At 38.9% G+C, this 20,458-nt stretch overlaps 1 protein-coding gene across 2 annotated transcripts in view; it reads left to right on the forward strand.

The window, feature by feature from the left end:
• Positions 1–363: 363 nt before the first annotated feature.
• NRIP1 (nuclear receptor interacting protein 1) overlaps positions 364–20,458 on the forward strand; it is an 89,613-nt gene continuing 69,518 nt past the window's right edge. The window contains exons 1-2 of one of the 2 annotated variants that reach the window (XM_087418193.1): positions 470–1,101; positions 18,133–18,214. The gene's annotated coding sequence lies outside the window, so the exon portion shown is untranslated. Of the gene's footprint in view, positions 439–469; positions 1,102–18,132; positions 18,215–20,458 lie in introns of those variants that run through there. The other variant, XM_087418194.1, reaches the window with a different exon arrangement.

A 20,458-nucleotide genomic window follows, 5' to 3' on the forward strand; every position in this document is an offset into this window, starting at 1 on the left:
CCCCGAGCGGCTGCCTGCGGCCCCGGTGACAATGGGCGGGAGGGGAAAAAAAGGGTTAAGAAACTTGGCTGAACAGCTGAATGGCGTGGAGCGGCGAGGGGAGGGACTGGGCCGCGGCGGCCTCGGCGGCGGAGGGAGGAGCGCGGCTGCGGGCAGGCGGCGAGCGAGGCGCTCAAAGTCAGCCTCGCAGACATTGCAGCAGAGCCCCGAATTCGGGAGGCGGCGGCGGCGGAGGAGGCGGCGGCCGCGGCGGAGGGACGAGCCGGCCCCGCGCCCGCCCGCGCGCGCCCGCCCGTGGCCTTGCGTCCGCCGCTGCGCCCGGCAGCGCTGCTGCGCGCGGGGAGAGCCGGCCGGGGCGCCGAGGGAGGACGGGGCGGCGCGGCGCCTTCGCGGAGGGAGCCTCGCGGAGCCCGGGGCTCGGAGCCGCGGCGGCCTCGGGTGAGTGGCGGGCGCGGCCGGGGGGCTCCGGGGAGCGGCCGCGGCGCCGCCGGAAACGGCCCGGAGCGCGGCCCGCGGCGGCGCTGGCGTTGGCGGGCAGGGCCGCGGGGGCGTCGGGGCGGCGGGAGCGATCGCGGACGGCGGGGTGGCCTCGGCGGCCGGGAGGAACCGTTTCCGGGGAGATCCCGCCTCTCCAGCCGGGGCCGAATCTCCCCGGGAACTCGGGGGCCCGGGCAGCGGGGCGGCCAAGTTGTGGAGTTAGCCGCGGGCTCACCGGCCCGTCCGTGCCGCCCCTGGGCCGAGCGGCGTGTCCCCTGAGCCGGCTGGGCACGGGTGGCCGGGCCGGGGGCGCGCCCCGCTCGGCTGCCCCTGGGCCCCGAGTCCCGGGCGCTGCTCGCCGCGCAGCTCTCGCTCCTGCTGCCCGGGGCGTCCTGGGCGGCGCCGGGCGCAGCTCCCCGCCTCTCGCCCGAGTGCCTCCCCGCGCCGTGCTCGCCGGACTCGGGGCCAGGAAAAGTGAATAGGGAAAGGGGCCGCGCTGCCCACCCCAGACCCCCAGGCCCGGGCCGTCGGTACTTGTCCTTCCCCTCCGAGGGCGAGGCTCCCAGGACCCGAGGCCTCAACCATCACTTTACCCCTGAGCCAGAAACCCGCCTCACGTTTCGGGTGAGTCCCGTGGAGGTCCTGGGAGGCTTCTTTTCTCTCCTCTTACATGTGTATCCTTCTTACTATTAGTGAATATTGTTTTACGAACGGTTTCCCTGGAAAGATTCTGCAAACCTTCCCATCCTTTCCAAAGTAGTTTCCAAATTTTAATCAAGAGTTGGTGTTCAGTCTGAAGGAACAAAGGAATCAACTGTGTCTTAGAGGCGAACAAGCTGGGAGTCCGTGACACATGTTGATCTCTGAAGCATTCCGGGAGTTTCTACCTTTTATCTCGTTGGTGATTTAATTGGGTTCTGAAGATAGTAAAAGACCAGAATGATGAGTACTTTTGCGTTTTTAAAAGGACATTTTATTTGGAAAAACAATTAAGACGTTCCTAGCTACAAGGACTTTTCACTCAGTTGGTGGAACTGAGGTGGAGTCTGTCTCTGGTAATGTAAATGATTAAATGTGAGATTGCGTGTGTGGGGGGACTGTCTTGAGAGGAAGAGAGACCGTCTGTAGTCTTCCAAAGTGAAAATGGTTGTCGGTTTATATATGATGAAGGCTCTTTACGTTTCAGGGGGGAATTTGTGAAGCAAAGGGCTTTGGTAATTCATTCTTTAAATTTATGAATCGCATAGAACCTGCTTATTAGTGAATCATAGGTTTAGCAAGTGGGTGGCATCTTCCTGATGTGATTATTCAATGTTTAATCACCAGTTTGCCACCTTTGTTGAAGAGACACTGAAATAAGTGGACTTTTTAAAATAAACGGTGCTTCAACTGCCTGGCACCTAAGTGTGGGTTGCTGCCTTGAGCATGTTGAAATGTTTTTCAACTTCGAAGTTAGTTGCTCTGGTTTTGCCCAGAGGTTTGGTCATGTCGAGTGGATTTAACTGAGTCAGAGAGTAGTGGCTTCATCAGGGATGGTAACTTCTCTCTGCCTGGAATTAGTTCCTAGAGACAAAGAAGAGTCAGTCAGTGGAACAGCTGCTACCCTACAGGCTGTAGGGTTGTTAGTCTGTTTCATGCATTCTGGTGGGGAAAGACCTCTTTCCATACTTACCCCTGAAAGTGCTCTAGGAGTGTGAGTAATAGATATATTTGGAAAAAAAAAAAAAAAAGAAGACTGCTTATTGTTGGTTTTACTCAAAGGAGTTCTCTACAGTGCCTTTGAGGTCGTTGAAAACCAGGTTTAGTGCCTTTGGAAAGACTTGACTTAGTTGGACTCACTTCTTGCATGTGTCTGCAAACTGCAGAACTTGGATTTTACTAATGTAAACACCCTAAAATATTGTAAGTCCGCAATAAAGAAGTGTCTAAACGAGGCTAAAGGCTCTTCTGACTCTTGCAGTTTTAAGAGCAAAACATCATGATAAAAAATAACCTATACCACCACCTAGAGTCTGTTTGTTAGTTTATTGCTCCTGAAGTTTGCTTAAATTGACATGTCTCTTGCAGTTCTGATATAGCCAAAAAAATGATTAAAAAGTGCTAGCTTTCAAAAGGCCATCCAAGAGAACAATTATTTGTGTAATAAATAGCAAGTGCCAATTGACATTATCCGTGCTACCTTCGGAATTGAAAATTCTGATATATCAAGTTGAGTGGGCTATTCTCCAAAAGATATTAATTCAAAAGAATTTGAAACAGGGAATTTTCAGTTTGTGCCCCAAGGTAGCTCTTATTGCTTAAAGACTTTCTACATTGGCTACCAGAGATTCAAGAAATCTTACAGATTAAATGCCGTTAGGACTTTTTGATGTCCAGGTGAAACAAAAACAATGATAAAACAAAAATATGAGGGAGTGTTAAAACTCCAGAAATTCTGCAAATTCAAAACATGAGAGAGTGTAGACTACTATAGAATTGTGGTTCAGAGATGTGAAAAGTGAAATCAACGTGAGATAAAGTGGTAATCTGTCTTGCTGGTAGTTTATACACAGGAAAGCAATCTGTTAAATGGGAGACTTGAGGAAGGCAGCCTTGTTGCCATGTGGCTTATCACATTGTCCATGGAGGAAGTAACATTCCTTTAAATGGTGTAACATGAGAGAAAGATGGCCTCCAAGATCTTTAATTAAATACCAGTTGAACAGAGAGAACTAGAGCACTGTATTAATTCTGCCAAACATCACTATTTTAGAACATTGAGGACAACTAGAAATGAATTAACTCATATCTGAAAGCAGAGTTTTATAAAAGGTGACAGATGAGGCAAAATATGTCAATCTAATGGAACAAATAGGGAGATAAGGAGATATGTCATCCTTGGCTTTCTAGAAAGATGAGAGGGAAGAATGTTATTAATTGTACAGATTCCATTGCAAACCAATACTAGAAGACAATGGCATAGAAGTCATTTTAAATCAGAGTAGCTTAGGATATGTGACATTAAAGGCAGTAGGTTTCTAATTTTAAAACTTTAAGATCATAAGAAACTTAAAAGCTCATATTTTAAGTGTTGTTCTGGAAAAGCAACAGTGGTTTAGTGTGTCAGGTTAAAAGATAATTCTGCCCAAAATAAGTTCAAAACATCTAATTTTTATCAAGAAAAAAATTGTTCACTTTAAATTGTGATAGGTTCAGTTTTGCTTTTCAAACTTTAGATTGCCTGATACAGTTCGCTTTTAAAGTGTAGGGTAATGGAGAGAAGGATTCTAGTTTGTCTGTCTATGGTACGCCTCTCTCTCCCTTCATTGCTCTCTCACTGTCTTATCCCCTTTTCTAAAATAAATAGCTTCTACATCTTTGGATGTTTTCTCCCATGAAAATTGCTTTCATTGGTAGCTTCCCTTCTTGCCTGTGATGGGTGAAGTTTCTTTCCTCTTGTGCTTTTTCCTTATGTCCCTTCATGTGGCTAATACACAACCTGGGTGGGTTTTGTTTTGTTTTGTTTTAATAGTGATTTACTGTTACATGGATGAAGACTGGGGAAAAACGCATTTGCTGTAGTAACAAAGCCCTTTGTACCCGTGTCTTCCAACTGGAGAAATATTTTCTGAAAAGCAACTTTTGATTACTATTGAAAAGTCAAAGAAACATTTTCAACAGAATATGGAGGGGGGACCTTTCAGAATAATGAGTTTGAATCTGTGAATTAAATTGTTCCAGGTGCATTTCCTTAAGTTGCAGTTTTTTGAGGGGACCGTGTGGGTGGAAAATGAGCAGACTTATTCTGTAATATTTAGATACCACAATTATCAGAGAAATATAACACTAGGATGGTCACTAGACTTGAGAAGGTAGAAATCAGGAGTATTAGATGGTGAAGCAGGCGGATGGAATGGAACTGAAGATGATGTCCAGAGGTGGGAATGAACAAAAAGTAAATGGAGGAGAGAGCTCTTGTTTCCGTATCCTGTTTTCACCTGATGCTGAAGCAGGGACAAGAATTGCTGTTGGTAATGGATTCCCTTTTATGAGGGCAGCAATATTATGTAAATAGTGGTTGTTGGTGGAGGAGAAATGACAAATTCCCCCTTTTGTGCATGTGCACACTTTGTTTTTGAATGTCTCTTAAATATGTCTAAAGTAGAGGATCAAGTTTGGGTACCAGAATAGAACCAGGAGTTAGAGTTTGTTTGGAAGAAAATGAATTAATATTAGATCACCTTTTCTTTGTTCTTTTAATGTCTGGGGTTTTCCCAGGAGATTTGGGTCGTGAACTGGAGAACTCTTTCATAGAATTTCTGATAAAGATAACTTGATGTAAATAACTACAGAAAGAATGTTTTCCTTAGCACACTATCTTATGATTCAGGGTAGGGGGAAAATTGGGACCAAAGAGACCTCTGAAGTCTTATCAGGGTTTCTTTGCAAACTATGCTATAGATGCCTGTCTGTTTTTTTTGTTCCATGAAATTTCATGTTCAATTTGATGGATAATTGAATATTTAGGATTCTGAAAATTAGAGTTCATTTAGAACAGAACTTTCTTTTCATTTTGCTGCAGGTATAACGGGTAGCTTTAATTTTTCATAATAAATATAAGTAGGATCTAATAGTAATTGTTGTCACTGTTATAGTCCATACGCTGCGTTATGAACCTTGAAATTCAAACTGATTCTTACACTATCTTGCAAAAATTACAAATAAAACATTATAAAACTTGTGGTATTTTAGAGTATCAATACACCTGAAGCATAAGATAATTTTTCTTAAGTTCATAGAACATTGAGAGGAACAAGAATGACGAGAAAATAAATTTGATATTTTTTACCATTGTATTAGGATTTTGTGAAAATTAATACTTTGAACCATGCTACAGATAACATTTAGCCTAGAACTCTAGAAGTAATATAATTAGAAGCAGATTTGAAGAATTTAGAAGACTGGCAACTCAAAAATGTAGAAAAAACTCCCTCTTTGGAGTTATGGAAAGAAGGACTCTACTATATTTACTTAGAAATTTTAAGATATTTTTTAAAGGCTATACCTATTTTAAGATAGATTGTTCTTGAAGATAATGTTATGGATAATTACCTGTTAAAGAAATTATAATTCATCTGATTGGTTTTTGGGTCAAACTAAGTTCACGAAGAACTCCAGAATATCTTGAAACTTTGGCTAGGAAGGTGCTTATGACATCCATCCATCCATCCCTGCCCCCCCCCACCGTCCTCCCTCCTTTCGTCCTTCCTTCCTTCCATCCTTCCTACTTTCTTTTCTTCTTTTCTTCCTCTTTGAAAAAGTAAGGCTAGGGTAAAAAAAGCATTTTGTTAAGACCCTTGGAAATAGAATTGCTTTTCTGACAGGGTTGGTAGTTGTATTTGAAATTCAAAGCCAGCATAGTTCACTCTCCCCAGAAAATTTTTTAACATGGTACACCTCAGAGAATAAAAGATCTAAATTAAAACCCATCTTGCCTCTTTTACTTTGTGTCATTTAGCAACAATACGTTTTAAGGATGGAAGGAAGAGACCCTTATTTGCCTTAAATTCTGGGTCACTGTGTGACTAAGCCTAGTGTTTCAAGAAATATTAAACTAGAAGCCTGCTGGGAATTTGAGTCATGAGCTTAAGATACCACTGGGACCAGGGCAGCTCTGCTTGACTTGATGTTGGTGTTTATTCAGAGCTTTGGTGGAAAGGAGTCTCTCACCCTTGGACTTCTAATTAAGAAAGTCATTTTTCAGTCACCTGTTAAATGACAGTCTGGGCTACTCCTTGTTTTCAGATCTATAATTTGCTAATGGATTGAGGACAACTCAGGAACTAAGGAGTTAGGAGCTTCTGTTGTTAGTAGTATGCTTTGGTTATTTTACTTCTACCTTCTTTACCAGCTATGTGAGAGTACTAGGTAAAAGTCAGGTGATTATCTTCAGATAGATAAGAGAAAAGCTTAAGTCACATAGTGGCTAAGCCAGCTTCTCCTTGTAGGTGTGTGCTTTTTTTTTTTTTTTTATAATTTTATTTATTTATTTATTTTTCCCCCCAAAGCCCCAGTAGATAATTGTATGTCATAGTTGCACATCCTTCTAGTTGCTGTATGTGGGACGCGGCCTCAGTGTGGCCGGAGAAGAGGTGTGTCGGTGCGCGCCCGGGATCCGAACCCGGGCCGCCAGCAACGGAGCTCACGCACTTAACCGCTAAGCCACGGGGCCGGCCCCATGGTGTGTGCTTTTAATTGTTGAATTTGTCTATACTGTACATAACATGTGAACATGGTAAATATGTTACCTCATTAAAAAAGTCAGGTGATAATTTAGCATTGTAGTAGTAAGATAGGACATTACATTTATATACGGTCTTAAAATGAGAATAGTATTATAATTGTTGTGGTGATTTAATGACATAATGTGGATAAGAGAGCCTGACGTGCAACCGGACACAATCAAAGTTTGAGAATTAGAAGTTCAAAATAAAAAAGGGACTTCTTTCCTGAGGAATCTATGTAGAAATTGAGAGATATGAAATTTTTAAGGGATTATAACTGGTTTTTGAAAAGCACACTTTTTAAGATTTTTTTAATTCCTGAATTTGTAGCAGTCTACAGTAGAGTAGATTTATACACTGGAAAAGAAACAAATGCAGGAAGGAAGGACAACAGAAGAAGGTAGAGAACATCAAGAAAAAGTATTTGAAAACATGAAACACTCCCAAATGGAGTATAAGAAATATCCTCAAAATGAATTAATCACAGTGGCAGTGTTTCCCCTAAAGGGAATATTTGCACAGTGGGTCATGTAGGCTCAAGTTTGATTTTTGAAAAACATATTTTAAAAAAGTATTTGTGTTTAGTTATTCCACACATACTTTTCTAGCTTAGGTTCTGCTACTAAAACAATGGATGATACAGATAAGAGGAAAGTCCTTTTATCTCACGGGCAGCATCTGTAGAACAAGAGGGTTCGATTTGATTTCTAAATTCTGAGATCCTGACTCTATACATCAGTATATGCTGTTGTTGACAGTAAACAGTCAAGATTTCAAGCCTGTGGTTTTAGAAGGAATAGAGATGATTGGGTAAAAACTTGAAATATAAAAAAGTTGTTATTTAGTTACTTGCCTTTTCCTTTTTCATTGGGAGGAGGAGCAGGGACAGGAAGAGGATTTGCGGGCACCTGCTTTGTGCCACGCTTTGTGCTGGCTGCCTTATATATCCCCTGTGACCTGTGTGACATAGAGGTGCATTTCCTCTGTTTTACAGATAAAGAAACCTAGTCCCTGAGAGGCCTGAACAACTTGTCTGAGGTCACATAGCTAATTTCATTGGTAATAGTTTGCTTTATCATGAGAATATGCCATCTTTTGAAGAGAAAACCAGTCTCTATCCGATTTTTAGAAAGTCACCAAAAAACCCTGCTCCCAGCCTGTTAGCCACAGAACTCACGCAGCACATGCAGTCCGCCCAGCCTGGATGCTCAAGGACCGGTCTCACCGGGAAGGCGTGTTGTTTCCAACTGATGATTCTGTGCAGATGATGCTCTCAGAGAGCTGATGTCCTGCTCCTTGCGCTTCCTTATCAGGGAAATGTAGTCACCAAGGGCAGCTCTGCAGGCTCTTTTCCCTCCCCAAATGCTAGCCCTTGGGCAGTGTACCACAGAATTACCATTGTGTTCTGTGAGGCAGAGAAAGCAACTATGTTTCTTGATATAATTCATTAAAATAGCTTGTCATGGTCTTAATCCTGGGTATTCCCAACGCTAATTGTGTTTGTGCACTTCAAGGAGTGGTTGTAGCAAATTCAGAGCCATAGCTCTTCCTGGTTGAAAAGTTAAAACTCTTGACTATTCAAGAGTTCTTGTTTATTCAGGTAATTTTTTTATTACCTATCTTCACCCACAATACTTTTATTTTAAAGACTATACACTATGCTAATAAACTAGGCTCTGTAGCACAAAGAGGAAATTGACAAGGCGTTTGTGAATTTATCAGAAGGAAGCAGAAATAGAGACACGAGGAGCATTTTGGGAGTAGACCATGATCAGGAAAGATTTTTGTGTTAGGTTTGTGGCAGATAGTGTATTTTTAAGTACACATCAGGCATGTTCTTTTATTGTTGAGGCCATGAGAAATGGAGTTATAAACCTCTCCACCTCTTTTTACTTGCCTCATTTAAAATTTATGGAATTTTGAACCCAAAAGAATCAAGCTGAGTGGTTCCCTCTACACTAAAATGTGCAGTCAAATTGCAACTGTACTGGAGACAGAGGATGAGTAGTAAGGCTCAGGTACATAGTATTTTCTAGCATGCTTTGTATTTTGAATTACCGAGTAAATGTTGGATCAACAAAAGGGTTTGTATAAAAGCTGGGAGGAGTGTTTTACTGTGATCTTTAATTAAGAGAATATATTGTATCTGGCCAAAGAAGAGAGAAACTGTAAGTGAACAATCTGAGGAAAAAATCTTTCTCGAGTTCAGATATGTATTTATATTATTTCCTTAAGCCATCGTGCCTTTTTAAAAATTTTAATTGAAATGGACTGAATCTGCGTGAGGCCAAGGCTTGAAGATGGAAGTTTTGTATTCACCATCTGGTTCTTTGCCGGTGTCCGGATGTTTGATGTTATTGAGGCAAAAGTCAAAGCAATGCGTTGTTTGCTCTGTTCATAAAACGCTACTCTGACCTATCCTGGTAATCCTTGACCGACCTGAATCAGCATCATGTTTTCTTTGATTTTGTTTGTTTGTTTGTCTTACTTTGAATTTCTTTTGCTTGGACTTTCACAAATTGAAGTAATTTCATAGAATCCTTAGATTTTCAGGTTGGAAGGGAATTTGATAAAGGCTGTGGATGCTCTGGGTTTAAACGCACTTGTCCTAGAGGCACCTTGTCCTGTTTCCCCATTTTCAAGCAAGTTGGTTTATAGAGGCATCTTGCTTAACGGAAAAGCACAGCGGATAGGTAGTTGGTGTGGAATGTAAATCAAAGAGTGATAAATGCCAGCATTTAGCACTCATATACTTTTTTTTTTCTCTTAATCCTCCTTCTTTCTCTATTTTTGTTTCCTCTTTTCCCTGTTTTCCTTATTTCTCACGTGACCTTTTTTTTTTTTAATTGGCAGGGGTATCCAGTTTTGTCATGTTAATTTTAAATTTCCAAAACATTTATTATGTGTATTTTACAGAAGAGGAAATGGAGCTCCTAAGAATTTAAATAAATTTTAAAACTCATACAGCTAGCAGTTGGGTAAACCCAGGATGAGAAATTGTCTTGATTTATTTCACACTTTTTTGTTTGTTTGTTTTTGCTAAGGCAATCTCAGAAAGAGGGGCTTGTGTCCCAGGCGTTAAGGAGTACCTAAACTTTGGTGATGGATCCAGCAGTAAAGTCCAAGCTAACCCCAAGGAAGGATCATGATAACCAGAAGGACTAGGTCTCAAGAAGTGGAGTGAGAAAGGGCCAACTACGTCACCCTTGTTTTTGTAGCTTGTTTTCTTCTCATGCTATTAAAATATGGTCTTCAGAACAGTCTTATAATTCATTTGACATTCTAGTACTTGGAGTGTAGTTTCTAGGCTTAGAATTTCAAAAGAGAAGTTTTACAGTACAGGTGCACATCTGTTCAGGCAGGGGCTTTGTTTCTACATGTTATATGTGTTTTGAATTCTATTTAAAAATCAGTGGGGGAATTTCTGTTTGCAGATTAACAGAGCCAGGTACCTTTAGTTCACTAGTGTGATCAGAACATTCACAGGCCAGCTCTACTTATTATTAAAGAATAATGTTCTGAAACAATTTGTGGAGGTGGTTGGGTCTCTTGGTTCGATTGGGAACATCATAATGCAGAGGTTATGGACCCCATTCCCATATTCTCCTGTGAAAAGGTACCAAGATGAGAGGGCGCTGTTAGTGCTGATACTGTGCCCTGAACCATGTGCATCCAGCTCCACCCCCGTAGAAAGAGCAAGAGAAGAAACCTAATGGTAGCTGTTACGTGGGCCACAGACTGACACATTCCTGACCTTGTGAAGCAAATTGGAAAGGAATATTCTCACTCGTGGGACAGTGGTCTGCAGAGTGTAGATGTTCTCTACAGTCTCCAATCCTCTAACAAGATCAGATTTGTCTCTCACAGTTCTCTGTACCCCTGATTGTGATAGTCACACTCGTTTTAACGTCTGTCTTCTTCAGTAGATGGTAAGCTCCATGAATAGGAGCTTATTCATCAGTGTATTCTCAGTGCTGTAGGTGCCTGGCACATAGAAGGCTGTTATAAACATTTGGTGAATTGAACTGTACCAATCCCAGCTGTTGGTAAAATCTGGCTTTTTGGGGTCAGGAATGGAGCTTTTATGTATTTATACATAATAGCTGCTAATTATTATGTATAACTTATGCATAATATCTGCTGTTCTACGTTTTTTTCTTTAGTCTGTTTAGATTAGAACTTCTGAAAGGAATAATATTTCTTCCTTAAAATTTATCGTCTTCTTTCCAGGCATATTAATTATGAGGGAAAAAGTGAAACTTAACTGTTGGTGACATTATAATTACTTGGCGCTTGAAATTGTTTTGTAATGCTAAGTTTCTTCAAAATTACACAAACTACAATATATTAGAAAACATATTCAACAAGATCTTTGGGGGCAACATTTGATTTCTTTTAAGGAAATGAAACAAAATATTTCTAGAGCCTTATAGGTAGTTTCCTTAGCTTCACTTCCGGTAGTCACAAGGATCCACCAGATTGACACATTTAATTGCATTGGATTTGATTGGTTGGGAATATGGAGGCATCTCAGAATCTCGTGTCTAGAATTAATTTTGGCATTCAGTAACCTTAAAAGTTAGAGGATATCAAGAATGACTTTATAATTCAAAACCTACTTAAGTTACAGGACTTAAGTACTGTATGAAGCCCTTTTGTTATTTTTTAAAAATTAGGATTTGCTCTTCACTGGAGGTGAGTTTCTGACTGTTAGAACACTATTATGTTCAACTAGATTACTAATGCTAAAGGAGAAAAGAAAATTATTTTAAAATAGAACTTAGAAATTTCTAGACTAGCAATTTTCAAATGCCAAAGAAAATGTATAGATTATCTGGGATATATATTTACAGGATTGAGATTTAACAAATGCTCTCAAAATCACTTTAACTCAGTTTCTTGCTTTGTGAAGACAAAGATTTTTTTTACTAAGCTTAACGATATGCATGCTTGGAAGTGGATGTCTTTGGTAAACAGAAAAAACATCTCATGGCTCACATATTTTTCTGTGTATTCACATGCTTATAAATCATAACAAAAGAAGATATGCAGGCTAATTGGCTATTGTCCAAAGTAAAAGGGTAGAAAAATTAGCACATTTACTCTTTATGTGTGGTGTATTCTACTTGGTGCCTTCATCAGCCTTATCCTGAGTGTGTGGACTGCCTTCTGCGTTCAGTGTTCCTCATTGTCAGTCAGTATGTTATAGAGTGTATGAATTCTGTACCTTAGTGTGAGTTTCCCACTGTTGGATTCCTCAGCAGAGATCCAGACTTAATTTCTACTTTCATAAACTGACTCTTGTAACTAAGGCATGATGTCTCATTTAAATTCATATTATTATCCTTTTCACTAAAAAAGGCAGTTGAGACTCTGGCTCGTTAGTTGCTGGTAGTTGTCCCTGCTACCAGTGTCTGTTTAGCTTTGACTACTTGTCCATCCACATATTTTACATTTTATACATCCTGGTGTATATTCCTCCTGATACCGCCAAGAGATGCTTTCCTTTGAAGGTATCATTCCAGTGATGTGAACACATTCACTTTGAGTTTTAAACTCCTGCACCACATTGTCTTTTTACCTCTTAAAAAGTAGTAAATTCTGTCATTGGAATTATTCATCATTTTAGCACAACTCTGAGTGATTTTTCTTTTGAAAATTATTATATATTCCGTTTAATGGCATATTGCCTTAAGCTGTAAGGTTCTAGGTTGCTAAAGGCAAAAATGGCAATTGATTAATATTGAAAATAGGTAAAAATGGGCCTTTGGGCAGTTGACAAGAAAGATGAAATTAAAATCTGACTTTAAGTCTTTTGAAAATCTAAAATTAATATGCATTTCCTCACATGAGTCATAGAAATCCAAACTTTGTTTTATGTTATTGAGCTTTAAATTTTTTTCATGTGTCACAGCGAGAGTAGTAAAAAAATTTTGTAGTTGTAGGAAGTAAATGGAAGGAGGAATAATAGCACACATTTTGCTAAAACTAAAATACCCCTGTGATAATAGTGTGTTAGTTTGGACTACATTTGATTTTGCTTTCAGTAAATTTTAAAGTTTTTGTTTTTATTTTTTGGAATTCTGGTAAATGTGAATAGCGATCCATATACATGTAGGTCTAAAAAAGAGATATTTTTAAAGCTATCCAGCTGTGAATTTGTCCACTGGGGATAAGAAGCAAGTTGTAATTGCTTTCTGTAACTTAAGTCATTTGATCTATTGAATACTTAAATGAAGCATCAGGAAAGAAAAACACTTATTTTCGTGCATATTGCCTTGTGAGTGTTGCAGAATTGAGCAGTTCTCAATGACCATTATTACTTTTAAAAAGGAAAAAAGGAGGGGTGAGAGGATCGAAAGTTTTAGTGTGGGGAGGAAAGGAAAAGCTACTTCTAAACTCTGTTGATGTGCCCATTTATTTTGCTTTAGGCCTGTTTGTGTAGTGTATTCGAGAGGGTGGTGGAAGGTAATAATTTGTGGTGAAAATATTAGTATCCTTAACACACTGCTGGGAGGTTTAACTATTAATTGGAGATACCATGGAGAAGAAAGGATTAGAGCTAGAGATTAGATAGGTTTCCATGTGGCTGTGAAATGGGCAAGTCATTTAATGTTTTCTGGCCTCAGTTTGTAAGATAAGGCGGTGAACTAGAATGACAATTTGGTTCTTCTTGACTCTCTAAGCATCAGTATCACTCCAAAAGTGAGGTTTTGCTGTCGCATGCATTGAGTAACAGGGTGCATAGAACTAAGGGCTAGGAGGATGTCCCTTATGATTTTTTGAGCTTGACATTTAATATTTTACAGCAAAGTTTTTAGTTTAACATAATTGAACTTGTACTAGATAGGGTTAATAGGCTAGAACAAAAGGTCAAAGCATAAGGCATTAGGCTTAATTAAGGGAGAGCAGTAGTGGCAGGAGTGTGTGACAGTTAAATGGGTTTCCCACAGACTAATGTCGGTTACAGTGCAACCATGCCTCAACTTAAGTGGGTTATTTTGTGCAAAGGGCAGCAGTGATTAGCAGTTTGACATGCCAGACACTTCTGGCCAATCCCATCTGTTTTAGAGGTTAAAAAAGCACACCTTTATGAGCTGATGGATTGATTTGTGTGCCCGTCTGGTAAAGATTAGAAGTCCAAGGCCAATGCAGTAAATGTCAGTTATAGAAGATTGTACTTTCTTCGTTGGCTCATTGTTTTAACCGTCAACTGTTTTATAATGGGGATAACTGCTGTTTATGGAGCTGAATGCAAGATGAGCGGGGCAACAGGTGAGAGAGGAAGAAAAATATTTCCTAGATGGAATTGTGAATTAACATGTTCTGTAGCAGGTGTTTCACATGGAGATATGGCCCATTCCAGATACTTGGTTTTATGGAGTGTTTTTGGTCTGTTCCTTACACTTGGGTCACATTGTTCTTTTCTGAGTGTTATCTGAGCAACTCTATCAGTCCAGGATTTAATTTTACATAGAGAATTGGTTAAGTTTCTTTATTTAGGTACTTCTTTTTCAGACAGTTGGACAGTTTATCTCCGTACCATTATATATATTTGAAAAGTGTAATATTTTGTTCTTTGACCTCCTGGGGAAGAGGAAAGGGAAAAGAAAAGAGAAAATGGAAAGAGGCACGCACATACACAGACACACACGCACTCGTGCATACGCGTACTTGCTTTGTGGGTGGATTTACTGTGCTCAACTGAGATTGATGCATGCTGTTAAAATGAAGTGTGTCTGAACCTAGACTCGGACTTATTTCTTTCTTCAACTTTGAGAGCTGTAAGAGTGATGCCATTAATATAGTTCGTTTTCAGGTCAGGGTTGTAGCCCATATAAGATATACAAAGGCTACTCTAGAGTATGATTATAAAAATTGGCTTTAACATATTCTGATATCCAAGGAAAGAAAAATTCTAATTTTATGTGGATGAAATGGAACTTTAGATATTGTGATCATAATCCGTGAGCTTTAAGCACATAAAGCATTTAGTCTTTTGAGTGGACAGAGGGAAGTGTTTGAGAAATAACAAAAAGTTATCATCTTTATCAGAAAATTATCATCAACCTGAGATTTAAGTCCAAATAAAAATGTGACCAAGAACACTGGAAGCAATATTAGAAGATTCTGATTGGCCCCATGCTGTTATCCTTGTCAAGGGATGTGAATCATGAATTCCCTGTTACATAGTTATACAGATTATATATATCATATTAGGCCCTCAATTGCTTCTTATAGAAAGAAAATTAAAATATCTAAAGAAAATACAGTCACTGAAAGTTATATGTGGATCATAATAGTAACTGGTATTTAAAATATATGTATGCATTTATTTTACTACTAAGCTATTCCAAAGTGAATTGGCTTAACTTACAGAGAGAAATTGAGATATTTTATTTCTCATTTAAAAAGGACAAAGTGACATCACGGTATTGGGATTTATTTAGGAATATAGTACTTAAATAAATATGTATTCATCGTTGTGTCTTTGTGGAGTAGCATCAGTTGAAATGATTTGGATCTAATACAGATTTACATGAAAAAAGTCTTGCCCTTCTATGAAGGGAGAGAAGGTGAAGAAGCATAAATTTTATAATATCATTGCTTCTCTTTCACTAAATCATTTTTAAATTGCAAAATATTGGCTTGAGTAGTGTAAAAGCACTTGGGTAGTGAATTAAATGTGGGAGATTTATCTAATTTAGTGGATAGAAACTTCTTAAATGAATCTCCTGGTGATGTACTAAACCTAAAACAAATGTTTGATGCTCTACATTTGTACTACTATTAGAAACATTTTTAAAGTGCCCTAGATCCTGTCCTTTTAGTTTCCTTCTCTTTTCTCCAGTAAATTCAAGTGCGAATCTCTAGTTTGTGTTAGAATTTTACTAAAACTAAAGGGAAATATTTTGTAGGGTTAACTTTTTTATGTGTGTTTGGATATATTCTGAGGTTTTTGAGGAATACGTATTGTCCCTTGTAACCTATGGTAGTCAATTTCTGTCAGTCTGTTCTATTTCCCTACTTTTACTTATGTGATATTATTGGCTTTGAGACATGTAAAGTCAGCTCCTCCAAAGCAAATTAGTTGAATGTATGCTTGTTTAGATTATAAAAAATAAAAGCAGAGACTCTTAATATACTTAGGATCCTCTGTTTGCAATTCTTGTCCTAAAAATTGTGATAGCTTTGTAACTCGAATTTTACTTGTTAGAAGTTTTCATGAGACAATGTTTTGATTTTAAGTGCTATTGGGGCATAGAATTGTCTGTTGCCTTTATTCAGGCACATTGATTTTAATAGGAAAGCTGTAATATATGATGAACTTCTTCCAATATATATTTGTGGTATATTTTTAATATGTACTTATATTTATAAAATCAATGTGTATATGTGTGCTTTCAAATGGTGGTGTCTGCACCTGTTGATTGCAATTTTGTATCTCCTAACGAGGGAGGGAGATGTGCTACCACCCTGTCTAAGGGGATCATTCCTCCTCGGTATTTCGTACATTTTACTTTTTTGTATTCTGTGACCTTGCAGTCAGTGACTTCAGCCCAGAATAGTTTCAGTCATGTAAATGAATGCAATTAAGGTATTGCCTATCATCTTCCATAGTTCAGATGGAATCTTATTGGATAGAGAAGATTGTCTCCTTTAAGAGCAAGGTCAAAATAAGGTTAAATTTTATTACATAAAATGATTTGGTAATGTTTTTATTTAGCTGCTGAAAAAGTAGTGTCCTAATAGAAAGTGATAATGCTTTTTTTTTTTAATCACTAGAGGATCTCTTCAGAGTTTTTTTGTTTGTTTTTTTCTCTCTAAAACTTATAATTCTATTTTAAGGCGATGCCTTCTGTCTGCTTCTAAAATTGTGGGAACATTCTGCCCTTAGTTATGATTCTAGATATCTTTGACTTACACATATAGGTGACATTCCCTGTTGCTGATGGAAGGTAGCTTAGGAGCTGATGATGTATGTGCTTAGAGGATTTGTATTAATGTCCAATTATCATGTGAGTTGATGCAGGACCTCGGACAACAGGACCCGAGTCCCAGTTCACCTGGGCAGAAAGTTGACGTGCTACCTAGCTGAGCTGATTGTCTGTAGGGGTTGGGAGAGCATTGACACAGACACTCCAAGAGTCTTGCTGATGAAGAACTGAGCGTGTGTGTGTGTGTGTGTGTGTGTGTGTGCGAAATGATTAAAAGAAAGACAAGTATTCTTCATTGTGGTTGGCCCATGTAACTGCCTTCTTTCCTTCTATGGTATTATTTTTATTTCAGCGTGGTGTATTAATTGATAAAGCCTCTAAGATTCACTGCTTCATCGAGCAGACAGTCGCTGAGCATCAGCTCTGTGCATTGCTCCATGCTAGGTATTGGGGGATTCAAGGATGAAGGAAGGGTTCACAGGGGGGCTAACAATAAGCAGGATACGGAGAAAGTGCCCTAGAAGCATAGTGGTTGAGGAGCCTGCTTCACTGGGATGTTGAGGAAGCATTCCTCAAAGAAATTTGGTACCTGTGTATAGTTTTAAGGAGACTGAAGGGCACTGGTGAAATGAAGTGATAATGAAAATAGCTACTTTATTTTGGGAGGTTAAAGTTCAGGTTTATGGATTTATTTGGAGGCTAAGCTATAATCCTTGAGAACTGATCATAGGCTATGGGATAGGAATTGAGAATTCGAGAATTGTAAACCAGATACAAGTGCAGTGGCTGACACAAATGGAATGCTGCTATAGTGGAATCAGGGAGTTGGCGTCATGCCTTCCTTAGCAGCAGCTAGCTTCATTGCCCATCAGCCCGTTGATCAATAGAAAGTTTCCTCAGCCACCACAGTGTTGAAGGGTAGGCTGTGTCTCTTGCTGGCCAAAAACTTTTTCACTCACTCTTTTGTTCCTGAAAGTATGAACTTTCCTACATGTTGATGGCATTCTATATCTAGGATGGCTCTAATTCTGAGTTGAACACTTTTGTTCCTAGTGGTCTAGGAAAAAAAAAGAGGTATTTCAAACTCTACGTTGACTGCCAAATAATTCTAATACTTTTTCTCCCGGAATCGTTGATCAGAATTCCTCTTCATCACTGATATTAACTTCTCACACCCTTAAGAATAGGTGATGGTGTTTATGTAATATAAAGACAGACAGGTAGTGTATTTTGGTAAATCATTTTATAATGCAGATTTTTCATCAGATGTAGGCAACAGCTATGCCCAAGGAAAGCATGTATAATTAAGAATATTTTTTATCTTGCAATACATCTTTTTTCTTGTTTTCTGAGATAATTTTAGTCAGTAGTTAAGATTCTGTTATAAAACATGCTGTTGAAATTCTTTGAGATGAGATGCACTTGAAGTAACACTTATTTCTCTTAATTTTCAGAGAGTGTTTGGATTGTGAGCAATTTCGGAACTCTGTTCTCAGGACCCATTATTTTAACCTTTGGGAGAAACATATCCAGGAGGTATTGTATTTTGTCTCATTGATCCATTTTTTAAAATGTAGTTAAGGGTTTCCAATTATAGGAAAGAAAGAATATTATGCCATATTTTGTTATTTGTTTTTTTTAAGTTTCAGATATTGATAAACTAGTTTGACATTTAGGGATATATTTCAGTGTTGGTAAATTCTGAATTTTGTGTTGAGTAAAAGAAATCTGGTTTAGATGGAACCAGTTTTGCCTGTTTTAAACATCTGAAGTATTTGCATTTTACCTTTTCAGTATAGACTTATTTTAAAGAATGTTTTGATTTGAAAACGAGATGTAAAAGGTGCCTGTTTATCTAAGACGATGTGAAATATACATTAAATAATCAGGCAGTCTTAAAGTCCTTCCTGCCTATGACAACTCTACCTTCTAGTGTAGGGATCAGCTGCCATATGTATTTCCATCAGTCTGTCATCAGAATCCACGGACGTTCAACCAGGTCACCTGACTCTGCCTCTGAACATCCATCACCTAAGTTCCCTATCTGCATTATCACATGTGGTTAGATTGGTGTAGCATAATAATTCGTCTACTTGCAGACCCTGAGTCTCAGGGCATGTGATGTACTACTAGGAAGGAAGGATATTAAGATCATCAGTTGAGAAACTTACCTGCTTTATGTTTTTGTCTTTTGCAACCCAAGACCCCATGTGGACACACCAGCTGATTTGACTAAAGTCAGTGGTGAACACAGTCCCCGTCAGCCGTATCCAGGGTTTTCTTCTCAGCGTCCACTTTTATACCTCGCCTAGGTCTTGTGTTTTCCTTTTAGAAAACTTGCCAGCTGTTTTGCTTGGAATAGAAACAGATGAAGGAAGGACACATAAATACATTTAATAAAATAATGTATTAATTAAAGTTGTAGTGAATAGGTCAGCTTCTTTGAATACATATTTACTTTATTGACTGTATAGTCATGATTTATATTCACATGAAGTAACACAAAAATCAGCTTTACAAATTTTCTTAATCACTTGTCGAGTAGTATGAATTTCTAGGATTGTATGATTGTAGCTTTTTATGTTCCGGTAGCACATGATATTGAACTTTTACGGTAGAGACTCCCTGTGTTGAAGATTATTGGCTATTGGCAAAGCAGGATTTCCCCTCCTCCTGTCAGTTATGAGGGGGAAGGTAAAAGTGAATAAGAAATTTAAATAAGCACAATAGGGCCGGCCCGGTGGCTTAGCGGTTAAGTGCACGCGCTCCGCTGCTGGCGGCCCGGGTTCGGATCCCGGGCGTGCACCGACGCACCGCTTCTCCGGCCATGCTGAGGCCGTGTCCCACATACAGCAACTAGAAGGATGTGCAGCTATGACATACAACTATCCGCTGGGGCTTTGGGGGAAAAAATAAATAAATAAATTAAAAAAAAAAAATAAATAAATAAAATAAATAAGCACAATAGGACTGTAAGAGAACTTATAAATGAACCCCCAAATATTAAATTTAATTTTTACTATATATACTTTATAAGTGAAAGAAATATGATCAGAAACTCTGGGATTTTGTGGAATTTAAAGTTATCTTTTTAAATTGAAGATAAGAATTAACTATTAAAATTAAATATTTGAAGATATGAACATTCAAATAGTTTATATCTATTAGTTATAAAGAGGACTGTTATACTTTTAAAGTCATTATGAATTATCCATTTATGAAAGTTTATTGTAGAATTTCAGAATTAAGAGTAGGTTTGAATAAAGTGGAACTGGTTTCTTTTTTCTTTCTTTTTTGTTTTTTTTTTTTGGTGAGGAAGATTAGCCCTGAGCTAACATCTGTTGCCAATCCTCCTCTTTTTACTGAGGATTTTTTACTGGCCCTCTTTTTACTGGTCCTGGGCTAACATCTGTGCCCATCTTCCTCTACTTTATATGAGGGATGCCGCCACAGCATGGCTTGATAAGCGGTGCATAGGTCCGCGCCCAGGATCTGAACCTGCAAGCCCTGGGCTGCCAAAGTAGAGCGCATGAACTTAACCACTACACCACCAGGCCAGCCCCTACTTTTTATTAAAAAGGAGTTAAATTTAGCTGCAGGGTTAAGTAAACAAACTCTCGTGTAAATTCAGAATAGGAATTGGTTTAAGTAATTATTTTGAAAATAACTCATGATATGTCAGGCCCTTTTTTTTAAAAAAAGTTACATATTTAAAAAAAAAACAGTTTACTGAAGTATAACGTCATATAGTCAAATAGACGACACTCTTTCTTGCTAGGT

The sequence above is a fragment of the Ceratotherium simum genome, chromosome 27 (genome assembly GCF_057802395.1).
Source record: "Ceratotherium simum simum isolate JZ-2026a chromosome 27, ASM5780239v1, whole genome shotgun sequence".
Classification (NCBI taxonomy): Eukaryota; Metazoa; Chordata; class Mammalia; order Perissodactyla; family Rhinocerotidae; genus Ceratotherium; species Ceratotherium simum.